The 17960-nt window shown below is 44.0% G+C and overlaps 1 protein-coding gene and 1 long non-coding RNA gene across 4 annotated transcripts in view; one reads left to right on the forward strand and one right to left on the reverse strand.

Moving 5' to 3' along the window:
* The window catches only part of RALB (RAS like proto-oncogene B), a 79695-nt gene that overhangs the window by 9707 nt on the left and 52028 nt on the right, over window positions 1-17960 (forward strand). The window contains exon 1 of one of the 3 annotated variants that reach the window (XM_077830513.1): window positions 17143-17298. The exons of 1 other annotated variant lie outside the window; for it this stretch is intronic. The gene's annotated coding sequence lies outside the window, so the exon portion shown is untranslated. Of the gene's footprint in view, window positions 1-17142; window positions 17299-17960 lie in introns of those variants that run through there. One more of the 3 variants, XM_077830511.1, reaches the window with a different exon arrangement.
* On the reverse strand, window positions 1745-17071 carry LOC144272456 (uncharacterized). The gene is made up of 2 exons (XR_013347563.1): window positions 17013-17071; window positions 1745-4491 (listed from the first exon to the last, which is right to left on the reverse strand). It is a non-coding gene; the product is annotated as an uncharacterized LOC144272456 (long non-coding RNA).

Consider the following 17960-nt stretch of genomic DNA (forward strand, 5'->3'; position numbering starts at 1 on the left):
AAACCATTAATTCATGAATCCTCACAAGATCCCTGAGGATTAGGTAAAAAAATATTATCCCCTTCCTATAGATGGATAAACTGAGAGGTTAAGTGACAGGCCTGGTATACTCTAAAAAGTTAGGTCAACCTATCTACATCACTCGGGCATGAAAAATCTACACTTCTAAATGACGTAGTTAAGCCGAGCTAACCCCTGGTGTAGACAGTGCTAGGTCGACGGAAGGTTCACCTACCTGAATGCCTCCCATCAGCATAGGGAGTGTCTATACTGAAACGCTACAGCTGTAGCATTTCAATCGTAGACATGCCCACGGTGTAAATAATCAGCAGTGCTAATATTGGATTTCAGTTCCTGGCTTCTAGGTCTGTGCTCCGGCTGCTTGACCTATGTTTTAGCATATAAAGAGTCATAATAACAAATTCAATTTCTTCCGATAACTGAGGAATAAGATAACTGATTAAATTTAATTGCCGGATTAAGAGTTTGCATTACAAATCTTCAGTCGGTTCTCACTGATCTCTGTTGGTTTCTACTGGAGGCCAAGAGCTCCAGCATCACGTAGACCATGGGCGTTAACCCATTCTGGGCAAGAGCCAATAACATTTTTATTATTGCCTGTGGGTGAACATTACAAAGCTAGGCTCCTTTAGGCTCCTCTACCAACAGTGGATTTCCCACTGGTGATGGGAAGCTTGCATAAAGATTGGGGTTAGAATAAAACCCTTGTGTAGTAATTTGGGATGGGATTTTCAAATATTGGCCTAAATCTGTTCCCTGAATCTGCGGTCAGTGGGAGTAATTAGGCCAATGCTAACTGCTTTTGAAAATCCCACCCTAGACTTTTAGTTAATAAAATTACTCTTCCATTCAATATCACGCAGTGAGAAAACAAAATCTGCAGCATACCCTTTGTTTAGACATATTCATGTGCATGTACCTGCTTTCCACACACAACTGCGGTAATTATGAGTGCACAGCTCCCATTGAAATAAATGGAAATCTTGCATGTGCATGGTCTGCAGGGTCAGACTATGGATTGATTCTGCAAACCTTTTACTTGTATGAATAATCTCGTCAGCTTCAATGGGTTTGGTAGTTTGGGCCTTATGTACTGTTGATAATAGAGGCTGAGCAGTGAGGAGAGAAGGTGAGCAAGGCTAGAGCTTATTCCCATTGAAATTTATGGCAAAGCTCTCATTGATGCCACTTGGACCAGGATCAGGTATAAATTACTGCACATCCTGAGCTAGTCCAAAAATTAAGAGTCGTTGAGAAGAATCTTAATTGAAGTAGCAGTGTAAATCTTATTACGATTTAGGTATAAATTACCAAACTGAACACAGTCACAGAAATACAAGTTGAAACAATTACTTTATCTTCAGGGAAACTCTTTTGTTAATTGATTGAGATGGATGTAAGTTTCAGCTGAAACTCCTGCTTAAGCACAACTGATACTGGATTCATCCCTGGCTCAGTTTCAATGCAGGCAGACAGTTAACACACAGTGGAAAGCTACAAAAGCTCTCAGTTATGAAGTTCACCTCCTTACTTAGATGGATGGGAGCTAATTACATTTTTCCTCTTTGGACGAAGCACACATTTCTGGTTTTGTCAGCGTGTCTGATAATGGCAGGGGATTTTCTGAAGGTAATCCTGTAATGAAAGTGCAGCCAGAGTTTGCTAATGTCACTCCAGGTGCTGTGTGTAAGGGCACTCTTTAATAATAATAATAAAAATATACTCTAGGAAAAGCTGCTTTATTTCTTATACTCTCATTCCTCAGGAAGTAACGTTTGGTGTAAAAGAGTCTGAGTTATTTTATCTGGTGTAAATCTTTATGGAAGAAGTCTTTCTGAACAAATACACCTTTCTGTCTTCATTCAAATCCCTCCTTAAAATGCATTTCTCCTATAAGGCGTTTCTGTGCTTATCCACCAGGCATTGCTATCTACTTCTTAAAAAAAAAAAAACTTAACTCTGTCCAGTTACAGATGATGAGTTACTAATGCATGTTCAATCAGGTCTTTGGAAAAGCATACTCCCTGGCCTGGATTCCCTTGCTAATTGGCATCCGCTGTTCTTTCTACTGTGCATTTATTCATTTTTTATTGTAATCTTCACAGGGAAGGGCCGTGTGTTTTTATGCACCTCTAGGCACCATGCATGTCTATGATTTGATGTAAATCAATACAAATGAAGCAGGAAACAAAAAAGCTCCCTTACAATGGAGGCTAGGTCCATCAATGGGTATTAGCCAGGATGGGCAGGAATGGTGTCCCTAGCCTCTGTTTGCCAGAAGCTGGGAATGAGCAAATGGATCACTTGATCATTACCTGTTCTGTTCATTCCCTCTGGGGCACCTGGCACTGGCCATTTTCGGAAGACAGGATACTGGGCTAGACGGACCTTTGGTCTGACCCAGTAGGGCCATTCTTACGTTCTTATGTTAATGCAAATGAGCCTTACAGGAACAGCTGGCAAATTCTGCTCTTGGTTATACAGGTGTACATCCAGAGCAGAATGTGACCATGAGTCTCGATATAGAGAAGATGCTAATGGCAAACACAGTAATGCCCTCTTTGCCATATGTATGTGCCTATTGTAATAATACTTAGCATTTTATATCTTAGAAGTGCTGTACAAATATTAAATAATTGGGACAACACCCTGTGAAATAGAAAGGTAAACACTATCCTCATTTTACAGATGGGGAAGCTGAGTTGTTGAATGCTAAGTGAGGCCACAGAGGGAGTCATTGTCAGAACCAGAATGAATATTGCAGGCTCCTAGTCTGGTGTTCAGTCTATTAGACTACGCTGCCTCTATACTGCCTCCTGCAGCATGGTGCTAAGAATTGTCCTGCGTAAGGAACATGCATGTTTCTCACCTAATAGCAATGTTTAGAGTTTGTAAAAGGGTGGGTGAAGACTCCATTTTCTCTTAGTCAGTAAGGGAAAATGTCCATAGCTATAGGGGCCAGAGATGTACAAGTGTCACAATTGGGATTTAAAAAAAAAAACAAAAATTGTAAGCACATATCGTGTTAGTAATGAAAATTAAGAAAATATCTTGCATTAACATAGCTCCTTCCAAGCCAAAAGGTGCCATAGCACTTTACAAACTAACTAATATAAGTGCCCAGCATGCTTATGTGCCATAATCATCACCAATGTAAAAAAATTATACGTGATCACTTCTCCCGCAATTGAAATGCATCCACTGCTCGGATGAAAAATGGCAGTTGTTTAACAGCACTACACAACAGCTCATGAGAGGGAAGTAGTAAGATGACTCTATCCATCTGAAACCACAAAGGAATTTTCAGGCAGGCAGAGTGTAATTGCTTGCACTGGAATTTGGTTGGGATATCTTGCCAGCAAAGGCAGGGGTTGCTGTGGAGGCAGCAAGCTGAGACCATGGAAGGAAGAGAGTGCTTCCTGTTGCTTCATAGCTATTCCATAGGAAAGAGTGGGCATCCTGCCCACTCAGGCTAATCAGTCAGCAAGGTGAGGCTAGCATTCGTTGTAGAAAAAGTGCTCATTGAGCTAGGCGTGGGCAGCACCTGCCAGAAAATGGAAGCAGTGCTCTGTTATAAAAAGATGTGCAATGCACCTTTCTGGCTTTGCTCTAATCCACTGGGAATTGCTCATATATTCAGAGGAGATGCAAAACTGACCACTCTGAGGTTCATCAGAGATCCCATCATACTTTTTGCAGGTACAGGGTAGTTAGCCATGGTGTCCTGGGCAAATTCCAACTTGCATAATTATCGTCCTGCCTCCACAAAATGCCTCAGCTGAAGAAGTTAGTCCTTACTTCCTTTTCTAGAGAGGTATAGCAGAGTGTTTTTGCCCACTGTTAAACAGCTGCTGCATTTTGTTAGGTAATTTGAAGTATATTGAGTTTTGGTTACAGGTGGCAGTGCTTGGAAACTGAAGGCCTATATTTATCCACAGAACAGGCAGTAGCAGTGTAAACTTCCCCCACTATGCCATGCCAATATGCTTTAATTCTGACCTGAGAGCAGAGAGCGTTGCTCAGTTTCCAGAGCCCATTCAATCCTTTGCCTCTGCTGAGACTGCTAAGGTGTCAGTTGCATTTGTAGTTTTTGTGATGGTAACAAACTTCCAGCCACTACTGTCCTAGGCTAGGTTTGAACCAGAACCCAGCCCATAACCACTTCACTGATGGACTGGTCCATATTGCATAGTAGTAGCCAGAGGGACGGTGTCACCTCATACGTCTTGCTGTCCAGCTGGGAGCACCTCATGGGTCTGGGAGAATGCATTTCACATCAACTTTAGTAGCTGTAGCAGAGCATGACTGTGATCTGGGAGCTACCCCTCCAAATCTGCAGGGGAAGAGCAGCATGGTTGTTGGAATTCTCCTTGGCGAGGTGGGGTTATGTAGATAGAAAAGAAGGGACAGATATGAATTAGTCTGTAATGTTCAGGTTGGTGTATTTGTGCAGCATGGTCCGGTGCCGGTCTGAAAAAAGTGAGAGTCTGTCATAATCTGGGAGCAGCAGCTTCAGTAAGACAGTGCTTAAAGTGTGCCCCTTAGCAACCTGGCTCCCAGTAAATTTTTTTTGCTGGGTCTCTGACCCCTTGCAGCACTTTCCCTTCCCTCTCTCCCCGCACCCCCCACTTGAAGCACTGCATGGCCCTTTACTGCATGAAATGTGTTGCACCCTCTAGTGGCCGGTCTGTAAATAATAAGCCTTACTATTAACCCTACAGCCAGTAGAGGCATATTTTTAGCTCAGGTGGTAAGGGGACGGTCTCTTGGAGAGAAATCTCACACTGTCTATTGTCCTGCCCACCCCCATCCCCAGTTTGTGACCTTGATGCCCATGAGGCCATGTGGTGCCTGCTTATGACTGAAGTCTTTACAGCCAACGATTTATTACAATTGCCTTTGCTTGGCCTTCTTGCTATCAGCTCTCGCAAGAGGAGGTGAGCTGAGGAGGTGAAGGAAAGAGCTTATTCTGCAGCTTGGGGATTTCTCTACTGGAGGAGGAAGAAAGAAATTGGTGAAACTGATGCGGTAGGTTGTAGGTACAGCAATTAAGGGCAAAAACACATCAATCACATCTACTTGTTTTTACACTTGGAGCTTCTGTGAACTGACAGGACACATTCCTTTTAATTTATACCTGCTACGGGGAAACAAGACCCAGTAATTACAAGAAAGTTCACCTGTGCCATGTGATAGCTGTCTCAAGGATCAACAGTTCAATCATGAGGTACAGTGAACTTGTTGCATGTGCAATAACCGCATGAGAATGCAGACAGCTTTAAATCAATTTGGCAAGCTCTGGAGGTAGAGGAGAGTTTGTTTCCCACAGCTAGGAAATAAATCTCATTCTCATTTAACCAAAACACAGTAGCATAACTGAGGTTGTGTCAGGATACGCATGCTGGAATTGTAATAAGAATGCATGACCAATACAGATTCAAGAATTTATAAAATGTTTATATTTTAATGTATACAGATGATTTTTGGGGATGCAGAAAAGAGTCCCAGCTATAGACAAGAGGCTCAAACTTTTTATTTCCATTGCCAAAAAATTCTCCATATTTCAGTTTTCAAATCCTAAGGTTTTTCTGTTTCTTCCAAAATGTTATTGTTTTACTTTTGTTTCTTCCAAAATGTTTTACTTTTCTGTTTCTTCCAAAATGTTATGCTTTTACTTTTAACTTTCATGCAATGTAGCGTATTGGCCTTTTATTTTTTTTAAACAAAGTTTGCAGCAAGATGATGCTTGAAAGCACAGAGTGTGAGAACTTGAATATGATTTATTCATATAGTGAAGAAGTTAGTAAGAACTAGGAGTCTCCCTGAACAAAGCATTCTGGAAAGAATTGTAAATATCAACTCAATGTCAACTAAATAGCTAAGATGAGTGTGAGGCATACTCTCAAATCTGAACAGCCCTGATCTTTACGGAAGTTTGCATTTTCCAAATGGACCCTATTTTTGTAATGGGCAGAACCAAAACACTGGGTCTGCACCCCTTCCCGCCACAATATAAGAAAGATCATACTGGAACATGATAGCTCAGGCCCATCTATGCTAATATCAGCCACAGATGAATAAAATACAAACTCATTTTTAAAAAAATTCAACTGAATTTATATCAATTTCCTGCTGAATTGAAACCTCTGCAAAAAATCCCCTGAGAAGTTTTAAGTAAACCACAATCACTGCTGAGTCTTTTGTCTGGAGGACTCTGATGATCCCTAGCTGATTCAAGCAAAGCATTCTTCACGAGCTAATCAAAAGAGAGATGCAGCAGCAAGTGGTCATACTGCTTAGGCTCTGCAAAGAGAAATTTAAAAAGGTGGGATTGCATCAAGTTGGGGAGACGGACATGGTTTAGGCTCTGCAAAGTGAAAAAGGTGGGTTTGCATGGATGCATTTAGCATCTGCCTGCATGTCTTATGCCACATTGGCAAAAATTTGGTTTCCAAAGTGCATGTGAGGACACACTTTGCAGGGAAGTGACAGCTGCCTCCACTCTACAATAAGCTCTCAGGCTTGTTTTATTTAAAGACCCTTTCTGAATTTACAAGGGAGTAACTTCGGGGGTTAATACACATATAAAGAAAAAATCCATCTTTTAAAATATGGGTCTACCTATCTGCCTCTTTTGCCATTTCCCAACTATGTACGTGCTTCTGAGCCATCCAGTATGCCTGGAATATCTGCCCCTAATCATATCCCCACTAAGCTTCCATGGGAAGCAGCCCGAGACCAGCATTTGCTATGTGCCACCAAACATCTATTGGTAATGATTTTTGGTCACTACTGTGCTGGGTTCAGCTTTATCAGCTAGTGTTGAAGACCTCTAGATTCTCCTTCCTGAGCCATTATTCCACTTTTGAAGAGAGGTACGCTTTCACTCATTTTTGATCGGAAAAGTAATGCCGATTTGATTGTCAGAAGATACCAGCACATCAGAATGAGGTGTAAACACAGATTACAGCAAGTAAAACTGACTGAAAATCTAGCACACTCACTAATCTGGAAGTGTTTGGATGCTGCACATTAATTAACCCCTTCTGGACTACATTTGCATTTTCTGGCCTGATTTTAATGAACTTTGGATCAGTCTGTAGAGCTTCATGCATACATTATGGCCCCAATTCCCAACTGTCTTGCATTTTCTATGTCATTTTCACCAGTACAAAGTGTAATTTTGATTTGGTAGCATTTTACACCCACTTTCTACAGATATAAAAGACTACAAAAGATGCAAGGCAGCAGAAAGACAGGTCTTGTGTGTTCAGATGCTTGGCTTTGGATTATGAAAGGAATGTAGCTATATGTGACAGTTCAGATGCATTAATGTTCTGGTATTAATAGTCTGATCAGAAAAATGAAGCCAAAGTTTCCAGTGTTGTCCTTCACAAAATCTGGTTTGAGGATGAATTTCAGGTCTGAATAGATTTGAGCAGTTTACAATCAGAAATGTAAAATTTTGATTAATTGTCCCCTAAAAGCTTGTGTAAAGCTACCTAATAAACATGATCCCAAAGTTGTACAAAGGTTATTGTACGATTAAAGTAAAATCATAGTTCTCAAGCCTCTTAACAGGTACAGACGTGTCTTGGGCACATTTTTTTCCATTTGGTGAACGGACAGCACCCCCTTAAAGGAATTTGTTGGCAGTCTTCAGTACAGATACATGGGGACAGATTCTGGCCTCGGTTATACTTGTGTAAATCTGGAGTAATGTCAATGGGCTAAAACTGAGATTGGATTCTGGCCCAGGGTTAGCATCAAGACTTTAAACTTGGGTTGATCAAAGAATGGCCAAAGACGCCCAGGAATGCTGGGCAGTCCTAAAATGTTAATCCCAGGGATAGGACAAAATCTGCAAGGCCAGATCTGTTGTTCTACAAATCAGACAAATTTAGGTTTACTGGCATTTATTTTTGAAAAAAATTGTTAACATATAAAGTCAGATCCTCAGCTGCTGTAAATCAATGTAGCTCCACTGAAGTCAATGATGCTATGCTGAATTACACCAGCTAAAGAACTGGCCCTACACAGTACAGTGCATACAAGTTAGGTGAACCCCATCAGCAGTCCTCAGGTTTGCAAAGATTGGGCACCTCTACTTCAATTTAAAGTGTTGTTTGAAATAACTTGTCAGCATATTTCTGTTCTAGTTAACTTGGGTATTAATTTGTTTCCTAATAAAACTTACTGCCCTCACCAAATCAAATATGGAACCCTATTCAATGCAAAATACAGACATATTATTTAGAATGAAGGTTCTTGATTCCTCCTTTGGTGCCTAAGAATCACATTCTATGTTGTGTGTAACATTATGCGCTAGCCCTGGGCTAAGAATCATTTATGGTTTAATAAGTCCTTACTGAGAATTTCTTGGCTCTTGTTAATTGTTCCTCCTTCAATAGTATTTTAATGTAGAATTTTATGCTTTTGTGCTTTACATTTTTATGTTTATGCAAAAAAAAAAAAAAAAAGAAAGAAATCCGTCACAGAAATCTGGAAAGCATTAAAGTTCAGGACTGGAAAGAGAGAGAGAGAGTCCTACTGTACTCAAATTATTTTTTATTTCCATGCCACATGGAGGCTGAGGACTGTTACATAGAAGTTCAATAATCCATTCCATGCTTTTTTAAAGGAATATCATCCCTGAGTTTTAATGGCATCTCAATATAGCAGCAGGACATACATCAGAGGAATAAAGCAGAAAATAAGGGATGTCACTTAGAAGATATATATTTTGTTTCTATAGGCACTTAAGTATTCAGTCATTATCTGAGCTAATTAATAGGATGAATAAGGCCTGTATAAGCAGGACGAGCACTAGTAATTTATACTCACATAATTAGCTTCTAGCAGTTAGGGTTGTCATGAAAAGTTAATTTCAACTCCTTTTGACAAGCCTTTAACTGTAGGCTACAGTTGATTGAGAATATAGGGACATTAGAGGAGCTGTTATACTATACTGTTGTGGTACAAGGTACATTCATTTTTAAATCATTTTTCATAATCATCAAACCTAAAGTATATCATACTTTTTAATCATTTTAGTCAAAGGGAAATGAGAAGTTGTTTGTTAGTATATTGGCTTCCCCACCAAAAGAAACATGTTGTTTCTATAGAAGAATACTGTGTAAATGAACATATGAACACTGAACAGCATTACTGGTAAATGCCCCCTCTGTAGTAAAGATGTTCTGAAGTCCAGAAGATTACCATGCAGGTTGTTTCTCCAGTACTACTTTGAACAACTGAATGATCTAAGATGAATAGAAATCATGTCACAATGGTACTATATTTATGTAGCACCTTTCGGCTACTTGAATCCCTTTATCAACTTTACTAATTGGAAAAACTACAGAAAGGAACTACTTTACCCACTGCTGAAGGGCTGTCACCTCTGGGGTGAAATGCAACTGCTGATTAACAGTGCACAACACATTACACAAGCTTATGAGGGGAAGAATCTACACCAAAGCGAATTTACAGGAAGAATTTAAGTATGCAAAATATAACAATACAAACTTGAATTTGCTCAATTCACATGGGTTAACACTTTTACTCTTGGAAAAAGTGCCATAGGATATTTAAGGACTACAGCTTACTGGTACTTGGATTCATAGCTCATGCAGAAGGCTGCATAGTTGGGAGTATGGTGCTTTCTTGAAACCTTGTTGGGACAATGATTCAGAAATGACTTAGAGAAAAGCACATCATTTACTTAATCACCACAATCACTTCCTGCAGCATCTGGGTTTTCAGGGGAGCTTCCCCAGTCAAGTATTGACCAATCCTTAGACTGGGAGATTTAATAATATCATAGCCCAGAGTGTTATTGTTGCAGGTGCAGTGAAAGCTATTGCTTTCTTTTGACTTTTAAAAAGAGTTGTATACATCACACAGGCTTTCAGCCACTGTCAGAGTAACTCTGTGAAGTATTGTAATGAGACGTGACTAATACAATGAAAGAAACTAACTAAATTTAGATCCAAAAATCTATCTTGTGTAAAATACAGTGCTTGGAAAAAAGTCCTACTAGGTTTAATTGGATAAAAGGTCTCCGTGCCTCACAATATTTGCAATACCTGTTTATAAAATTAAAAAGAGAAACCTGCATTAAACATAAATAATGACATTAAAGCCAAATATGCAGGTCTCTTTTTAATGCATAACAAGCTATGGTTTTTATTTCTAGAAGAGGATATTGACGTTGTCTCTTTGTAAGAGAATAAATCAGTTTAATTAGACACTATATATACAGAAAAAGATACTCTGAGATTTCTTAATGTATTTTGCATTGACAAGGCTTCATTTTGAAATATTCATCACCTCATATTAGATGTCTGGTTGCTATCACATCCAGTTACTCATGTTATTAACTGATACATATATCAATAATGTGATCTGGAAAATTTAATTTGAGTTCCTTATTGTGGAGACTTCTGAATAAGTGACACAATTGAGATTTGATCCTCTCCCAGCATGCAACATTTTCCATACTGGTTCAAATCTCCATCCTACAACCCTTACTCAACTGAATCGTACCAATTAACTCAGTAAGCCACATTCTCAATATTGTCTGTCCACTGTTACTGAGGAAAAATTCTCCCTGCCTTCTATAGGAGTTTTTCCTAAGCAAGCCCCATTTTCATGGAAATCGATAGCAAAACGATATTTGGTTTCAATGGGATCAGGATCAGGCCCTGAGTAAGGGGGTTAGGATCAGGCTCAGTGGGACTGCAAGCATGAGTAAAGATAGCTCATGTGAGGTTGCAAGATCCAGCCCTAAATTTATCATGCTACTGATTACTACGCTGTCCTGCAGGTGCAAGACTCTTAAACCACTTGGAATGTGAAATCCCTTGCCTCACAAGCTGGGAGAGGTCATTAAGAATCTTCTTTTTACAAATTACCTTGGGGTTTTATCCTGTCACAAATCTCCACTTTAGCTGAAGCTGATTTTCCGTTGAAAGTCTGTTTCACTGTGATGTCTTCTGCTGTCTGTAGCAAAGAGGAAATGGCTGAGGAAATCAAACGGCCATTAACTCCTCAGAGGCCAAAAACAGTTATATTTCATATACTATGAGTTGTTTTCCACATGTAGCCACTATTGCAGTTTACTCCTCCTGGGTTTTTTGAATCCTGAAGTTCGTAGAGCATGACAGAGCCAATCCCAACCTTTTAAAGGTCCAAAATCATCTTTACAGTGTGGTTGGTAAAAAGAAAAGGAGTACTAGTGGCACCTTAGAGACTAACCAATTTATTTGAGCATAAGCTTTTGTGAGCTATAGCTCACTTCATTGGATGCATTCAGTGGAAAATACAGTGAGGAGTTTTATATACACACAGAACATGAAAAAATGGGTGTTATCATATACACTGTAAGGAGAGTGATCACTTAAGATGAGCTATTACCAGCAGGAGAACGGAGAGACTCTATGATGGTGTCCTCTGAATAGATATGTGCACACAGTTGGCAACGGGCTTTGTTGCAAGGATAGGTTCCTGGGTTAGTGTTTTTGTTGTGTGGTGTATGGATGCTCGTGAGTATTTGGGGGGCTGTCTATATAGCAAGGATTGGTCTGTCTCCCAAGATCTGTGAGAGTGATGGGTCATCCTTCAGGATAGGTTGTAGATCCTTGATGATGCGTTGGAGAGGTTTTAGTTGGGGGCTGAAGGTGATGGCTAGAGGCGTTTTGTTGTTATCTTTGTTGGGCCTGTCCTGTAGTAGGTGACTTCTGGGTACTCTTCTGGCTCTGTCAATTTGTTTCTTCACTTCAGCAAGTGGGTATTGTAGTTGTACGAATGCTTGATAGAGATCTTGTAGGTGTTGGTCTCTGTCTGAAGGGTTGGAGCAAATGCGGTTGTATCGTAGAGCTTGGCTGTAGACAGTGGATCATGTGGTGTGGTCTGGGTGAAAGCTGGAGGCATGTAGGTAGGAATAGCGGTCAGTAGGTTTCCGGTATAGGGTGGTGTTTATGTGACCATCGCTTATTAGCACTGTAGTGTCCAGGAAGTGGATCTCTTGTGTGGACTGGTCTAGGCTGAGGTTGATGGTGGGATGGAAATTGTTGAAATCATGGTGGAATTCCTCAAGGGCCTCTTTTCCAGGGGTCCAGATGATGAAGATGTCATCAATATAGCGCAAGTAGAGTAGGGGCGTTAGGGGACGAGAGCTGAGGAAGCGTTGTTCTAAGTCAGCCATAAAAATGTTGGCATACTGTGGGGCCATGCGGGTACCCATAGCAGTGCCGCTGATTTGAAGGTATACATTGTCCCCAAATGTGAAATAATTATGGGTGAGGACAAAGTCACAAAGTTCAGCCACCAGGTTTGCCATGACATTATCAGGAATACTGTTCCTGACGGCTTGTAGTCCATCTTTATTATGCTTCTCCATGCACAAAGACGAAACAGATTTTTGTGTTGTTTTACATTGAGAGAACAACAAAGTAAGAAAGAACAAAAGTCTGCGTGAGTGAACACACTGTGTGTGTGTCTCTTCCGTCAGGGTATCTGAGAATAAACTGGCTGATAAACTGTGCACATGGGAGGTGTGCTTTTAAATGTAAGATCTAATACTCTGAAAACAAAGGGCATCAAAGCTTCATACCCACATGCAGCACAGTTCTATTGTGAAAAGTGATTCTGCTAAAAAATAAATGGCATCCCAATGTATTCTTTATCAATCCGCCTCATTCTGATCTCACCAGTTCTATACCAGTGTAACTTCCTTGACTTACAGCCGTGTTAATTAAATTATCCTGTATATGGGATCAGAATCAGGCTATGACTTTTGCTAGATTAATAAATAAAAAGTGATGGGCTTGATTCTCTCCCCTGATCCACCCCTTTGTGCCACTCAGGTACCGCAGAACATTGACCACACATGGCCAGTTGTGAATACCCTCTGTGAGTGGAGGGAAACTCTGGGAAGGTGCAGCCAACACCCCCTCACCCACACCCCTACTCCAGTGTAGAGGACATCCTAGGAATGTAGACGGATCACAGCTAGCTGTGTTCCTTCACTTCTCAGATGTCCTGTAGTACCTTAGGAATTGTTGCCAGCTAGCATAGGGCATGAGCAGCCCCATGGTCATTCTACCCTATGCCAGGGTTGGGGCTGGAGTTGTGCAGGGCAGAGAATCAGGGAGTTGTAACTGGCTCCCACACCCTGCTGTCCCTTGCACTGAGCAGCTCTCAGCAGAGGAAAGAATCTTGCACTATTTTTCTAACTGCCGGTGCCACAAACTACAACTAGCCTCTGCAAATCAAACTTCCTCAATTATAAAGGTTTTGCAGTTGCTGTTTAGCTGATAACTACACTGATGATACTCAAGGCAAGGATGATTACAAACTCATTCTTCCTAACTTGTATAATCTTCAGTGGAAACAGTGGCAAAAATTTGTTCATATCAGTAAAACAAGTATCTGTGATTCAAAGTCAAACAGGGATGAATCCTGAAGCCCTTATGTTGGCAAACCCCTACAGACATCAATGGAATTTTTGCCTGAGCTGGAGCTTCAGAATGAAGTTTAGATCCAAGCCAAGAATGTCAGGAAAACTCCAATACCTATATGTGGCACTCAAGAATTTAACACCTGGAAGGACAGTTGTTTCCGAACTTTCCAGGTGGAAGCCCTTGGTATGAATATGCTCTCTTCAAAATGTCATATGAGCTGGTACAAAATCTCAGGCTCCACAAACCAAAAACTAATAATGGCTTTTAATATATGTCAGCGACAGCAATAAACTAATGCAAGAAACGGAAATATGGAAGGAAGTTTTCTGAGGATGCAGCATTGATCCACCCAAACAATACTCAGTATTGCCAGTATTCCACTATAAGGGATAATTCCAGATGATCCCAGCTAACGAAGAGAAACTGGAATGAGACAGAAGGGCATTCATGGAACATTATCATTAAACTCTGCATGCAAGGAGTTCTGTATTAAACACAATGGCCCAAACTGAGAACTGGTATGACTGGGTGGCACGCCTATTGAAGCCAAAGGACTTGATTCTCCACTTACTGGCTCCTTCTGTAGTCATTTGCACTTGTCCAAAGTGAGGGCCAAAGGGGTGTAAAACATTGCCAAATCAGAATTCTCCACTCACACAGGTGCTGAAATTTCATGCCATTTTCTGCAAGTGTAAATGACAACACTGGGTGGGGAGAGTAAGGCAGTGGAGAATCAGGCTCAATATATTGTCTCTTCTCATTTTGCCTCCTCTACCCGGGACATCCTCCGTGAACCGATGTGCCACCCAATCTTGCCTTCAAATCCTTACTTAAAACCTACTTCTTTTGGTCAACTCATTTCACCACTAGCAAATCTAACTTACCTATCATGTTCATCACCATGCTTTCTAAGTTCCTTCATACCCGCTGACATTCTCCCCAGATTTTAGTTTATTTACATTTATAAAACGTCTATATATCTTACTCTTCCTTTAATTAAAAAAAAATGAGAAAACTTTTACTGCTCACTCACACAGGATATTGTTAATAATAATTATTGCTGTAGCACAAAAAGCACCCAGTCAGGTTCCCATTGTGCTAGATATTGTATGTACCTATAAGAAATACAGTCCCTGCCACAAGGAACTCACAATCTAAACATATGACAAGAGAGAACAGTTGGAGATAAATAAGCCTCCATCTGTTTGAATGTTATCTATGATTTTAACCACTCTGAGGCAGGGAATTCATTGTCTTACTGTCTGTAAAGCATCTGGGATACAGTTGGTGCAATGCAAATAATAATACAAAGGAACTTATTCTCCTCTAAATTGATGTGTAAAATTCCTTCCCAAAGTACTGAGGCAAAAATACACCCTATAATACCCATGGTAACCATGCACATTATACTCGTCACAGCGCATACTGATTCAAATCAATATATCAAACAATATTCTTTGACATGCCTGGATTACTTTACAAGTGTAGATTTCCCCTTCACCCGTGTCCAATAAATAGAGGATAGATGTGGTTAAGGGTCACGTTAGCATGTAAAAATAGCAGTGTGGATGTTGCAGCTCTGATGAAGAGTGGGGCTAGTCACCAGCACCCCAACGGTTGGGTGGGCTTGAGAGCCTAAGCTGCTGCCCAAGCTGCAACGTCCACACTAATATTTTTAGCAGCTAGCCTGAGTCTACTCAGTCTGGAAGACTTGATCCCGGCTGGAGTGCAGACATACCCGAAGTCTCCACAAGGCCGGCGATGCTCTGTTTAAGCCAGTGTGACATGCTGACAACTATCTCCATAGGCTACTTCTTTAGATTAAATATGCAGGCAGTTGTAGACTGCATTGAAAAACTTTGCAAGCTGCTCTTTGGCTGCTTATCTGATTCATTAGGTGAGGATGGCACTCCTAAAAAGAGAGAGCACTTTGGACCTTTAGCAACTCTGTCCTCTCACAACAAAACCATCTCCTCCCATCCCATCACCCATCCTTCCCTATCCTCTTACTACCCCAATTCAAATAAAATATACTTTATTGTCATCTTACGATGTATGAGAGAGAGAGACAGAGAAACTCTGAATGCATGTCAGCAGCATCCAGCATTGGCCCAAGACAAGGCCTCACAGCTTATTGAGTGTTTGATCCCTCTGTGTCCATTCCTGATGGGCAGCTGGCTGCTATACTGAGCAGTGGTACTGCTGCCATCTTTCTCTGCCCTCCCTCCCGAGCACATTTTTCTTCCTCTGAGGGAGCGTTTGTGTTGCACTCCTTGAGATCTCGGATGGTGAAGTATCTCTGGATTTTAATCTCTAGCATGATGGAGCCAAAAACCACCTTCCCCTCCTTCTTCTTGCCAACTCCTTCCTTTCCCAACAGCAGCCCTCCCTCAGCCACCTCCCTATACAATCCTCCCATACCAATACCAACCCTTCCACACCCCCTCCCAACACAAGCCCTGCCCCTGTCATTCCAGCACCACCCCTCTCCAACCCCTCCCCTGCCATCCCAACACCAGCCTCCCCCACCCCTCCCAACCCTCCCCCACCTATTCCAGCACCAAACCTCCCCTTCCCCCTCCCATCCCAACACCACCCCTCCCCCTGCCATCCCAACCCCAGCCTCCCTCACCTATCCCAGCACCAAACCTCCCCTTCCCCCTCTCATCCCAACACCACCCCTCCCCCACCTATCCCAACACCACCCCTCCCCCTGCCATCCCAACCCCAGCCTCCCTCACCTATCCCAGCACCAAACCTCCCCTTCCCCCTCCCATCCCAACACCACCCCTCCCCCACCTATCCCAACACCACCCCTCCCCCTGCCATCCCAACCCCAGCCTCCCTCACCTATCCCAGCACCAAACCTCCCCTTCCCCCTCCCATCCCAACACCACCCCTCCCCCACCTATCCCAACACCACCCCTCCCCCTGCCATCCCAACCCCAGCCTCCCTCACCTATCCCAGCACCAAACCTCCCCTTCCCCCTCCCATCCCAACACCACCCCTCCCCCACCTATCCCAACACCACCCCTCCCCCTGCCATCCCAACACCAGCCTCCCTCACCTATCCCAGCACCAAACTTCCCCTTCCCCCTCCCATCCCAACACCATCCCTCTCCAACCCCTCCCCCTGCCATCCCAACACCAGCCTCCCCCACCCCTCCCAACCCTCCCCCACCTATCCCAGCACCAAACCTCCCCTTCCCCCTCCCATCCCAACACCACCCCTCCCCCTGCCATCCCAACCCCAGCCTCCCTCACCTATCCCAGCACCAAACCTCCCCTTCCCCCCTCCCATCCCAACACCACCCCTCCCCCACCTATCCCAACACCAGCCTCCCTCACCTATCCCAGCACCAAACCTCCCCTTCCCCCTCTCATCCCAACACCACCCCTCCCCCACCTATCCCAACACCACCCCTCCCCCTGCCATCCCAACACCAGCCTCCCCCACCCTTCCCCCTGCCGTCCCAACACCGCCCCTCCCCCACCTATCCCCGCACCGCCCCTCCCCGCCTCACCTCCGTCTCGCCTCTTTCCGCGGTTCTCCCGAGCCCGCGCCAGGCCCCGCCCGTTCCAGCAGCTGCATTACGATTGACCGGGGCGCGGCACGTGACCCGGAAGCGGGCCCGCCTCCGCGCCCTGGGCGGTTGTGCGGCGTGAGCGTGACGGGAGGGGGTGGCGCGCGGCCGGAAGTGTCCTGCGGCTGGAGCGCGCAGCGGAACCCCAATGCCCGGGAGCCCCTCTGGGAGGGGAGCCGCCCCGAGCCGCGGCAGAGCGGGGCCAGGAGCCGGGTGTCCGCCCCAGGTAAGGGGCGGGTCAGGACTGTCCCCCCGCCCCTGGGACCGAGCCGGGGCTTCCCAGGGGTCCGGGACCCTGTCACTCCTGAGCGGCTGGGAGCCCTGGATCCCGCGGCTTCTCCCTGCGAGGGATGGGGGGGGGGACCCCCCACTTGCCGGGGCCCCCCCACTTGCCGGGTCTGGCCCAGGCCCCCCTCTCCAGTGGGGTGGGGTCTCTTGGTCCAGCTCCCTCTCGCACGGAGCTTCTGAGCCCGCCACCGCCTCTCGCTGGCTGCCCGCAGGAGGGGGTCGCCCCTTGCCCCCCCGGGGAGGCTGGCTTTCCCTGCCGGCAGGCTGCCCCGGCTGTGCGCTGGGGTCCGGGCCCATGGCGGACCCCCCTCAGCAGAGCGGGGGTCCCTGGCTGGGAGGAGTATTGCGGCAGCCTGGTGTGTGGGAGTGCGGGGCTGCGCCCCGCCCAGCCAGGTGGAGTTGCGGGGAGGGGTTGGCTGTAGGTCAGGGGGTGCTTCAGGAGACTCATAGCTTCCTAGAGTCCAGCGCCAGAAGGGACCATCGTGGTCATCTAGCTCCTGTATATCGCAGGCCACCTTTGGAGAAGTCCTTGGCTGGAAATCCTTCCCCTGGCAGTTGTGTTTGGGGATGTCCCTGTTCTTCGTGAATGTGGGGAGGACC

The sequence above is a fragment of the Eretmochelys imbricata genome, chromosome 11 (genome assembly GCF_965152235.1).
Source record: "Eretmochelys imbricata isolate rEreImb1 chromosome 11, rEreImb1.hap1, whole genome shotgun sequence".
NCBI lineage: Eukaryota > Metazoa > Chordata > Testudines > Cheloniidae > Eretmochelys > Eretmochelys imbricata.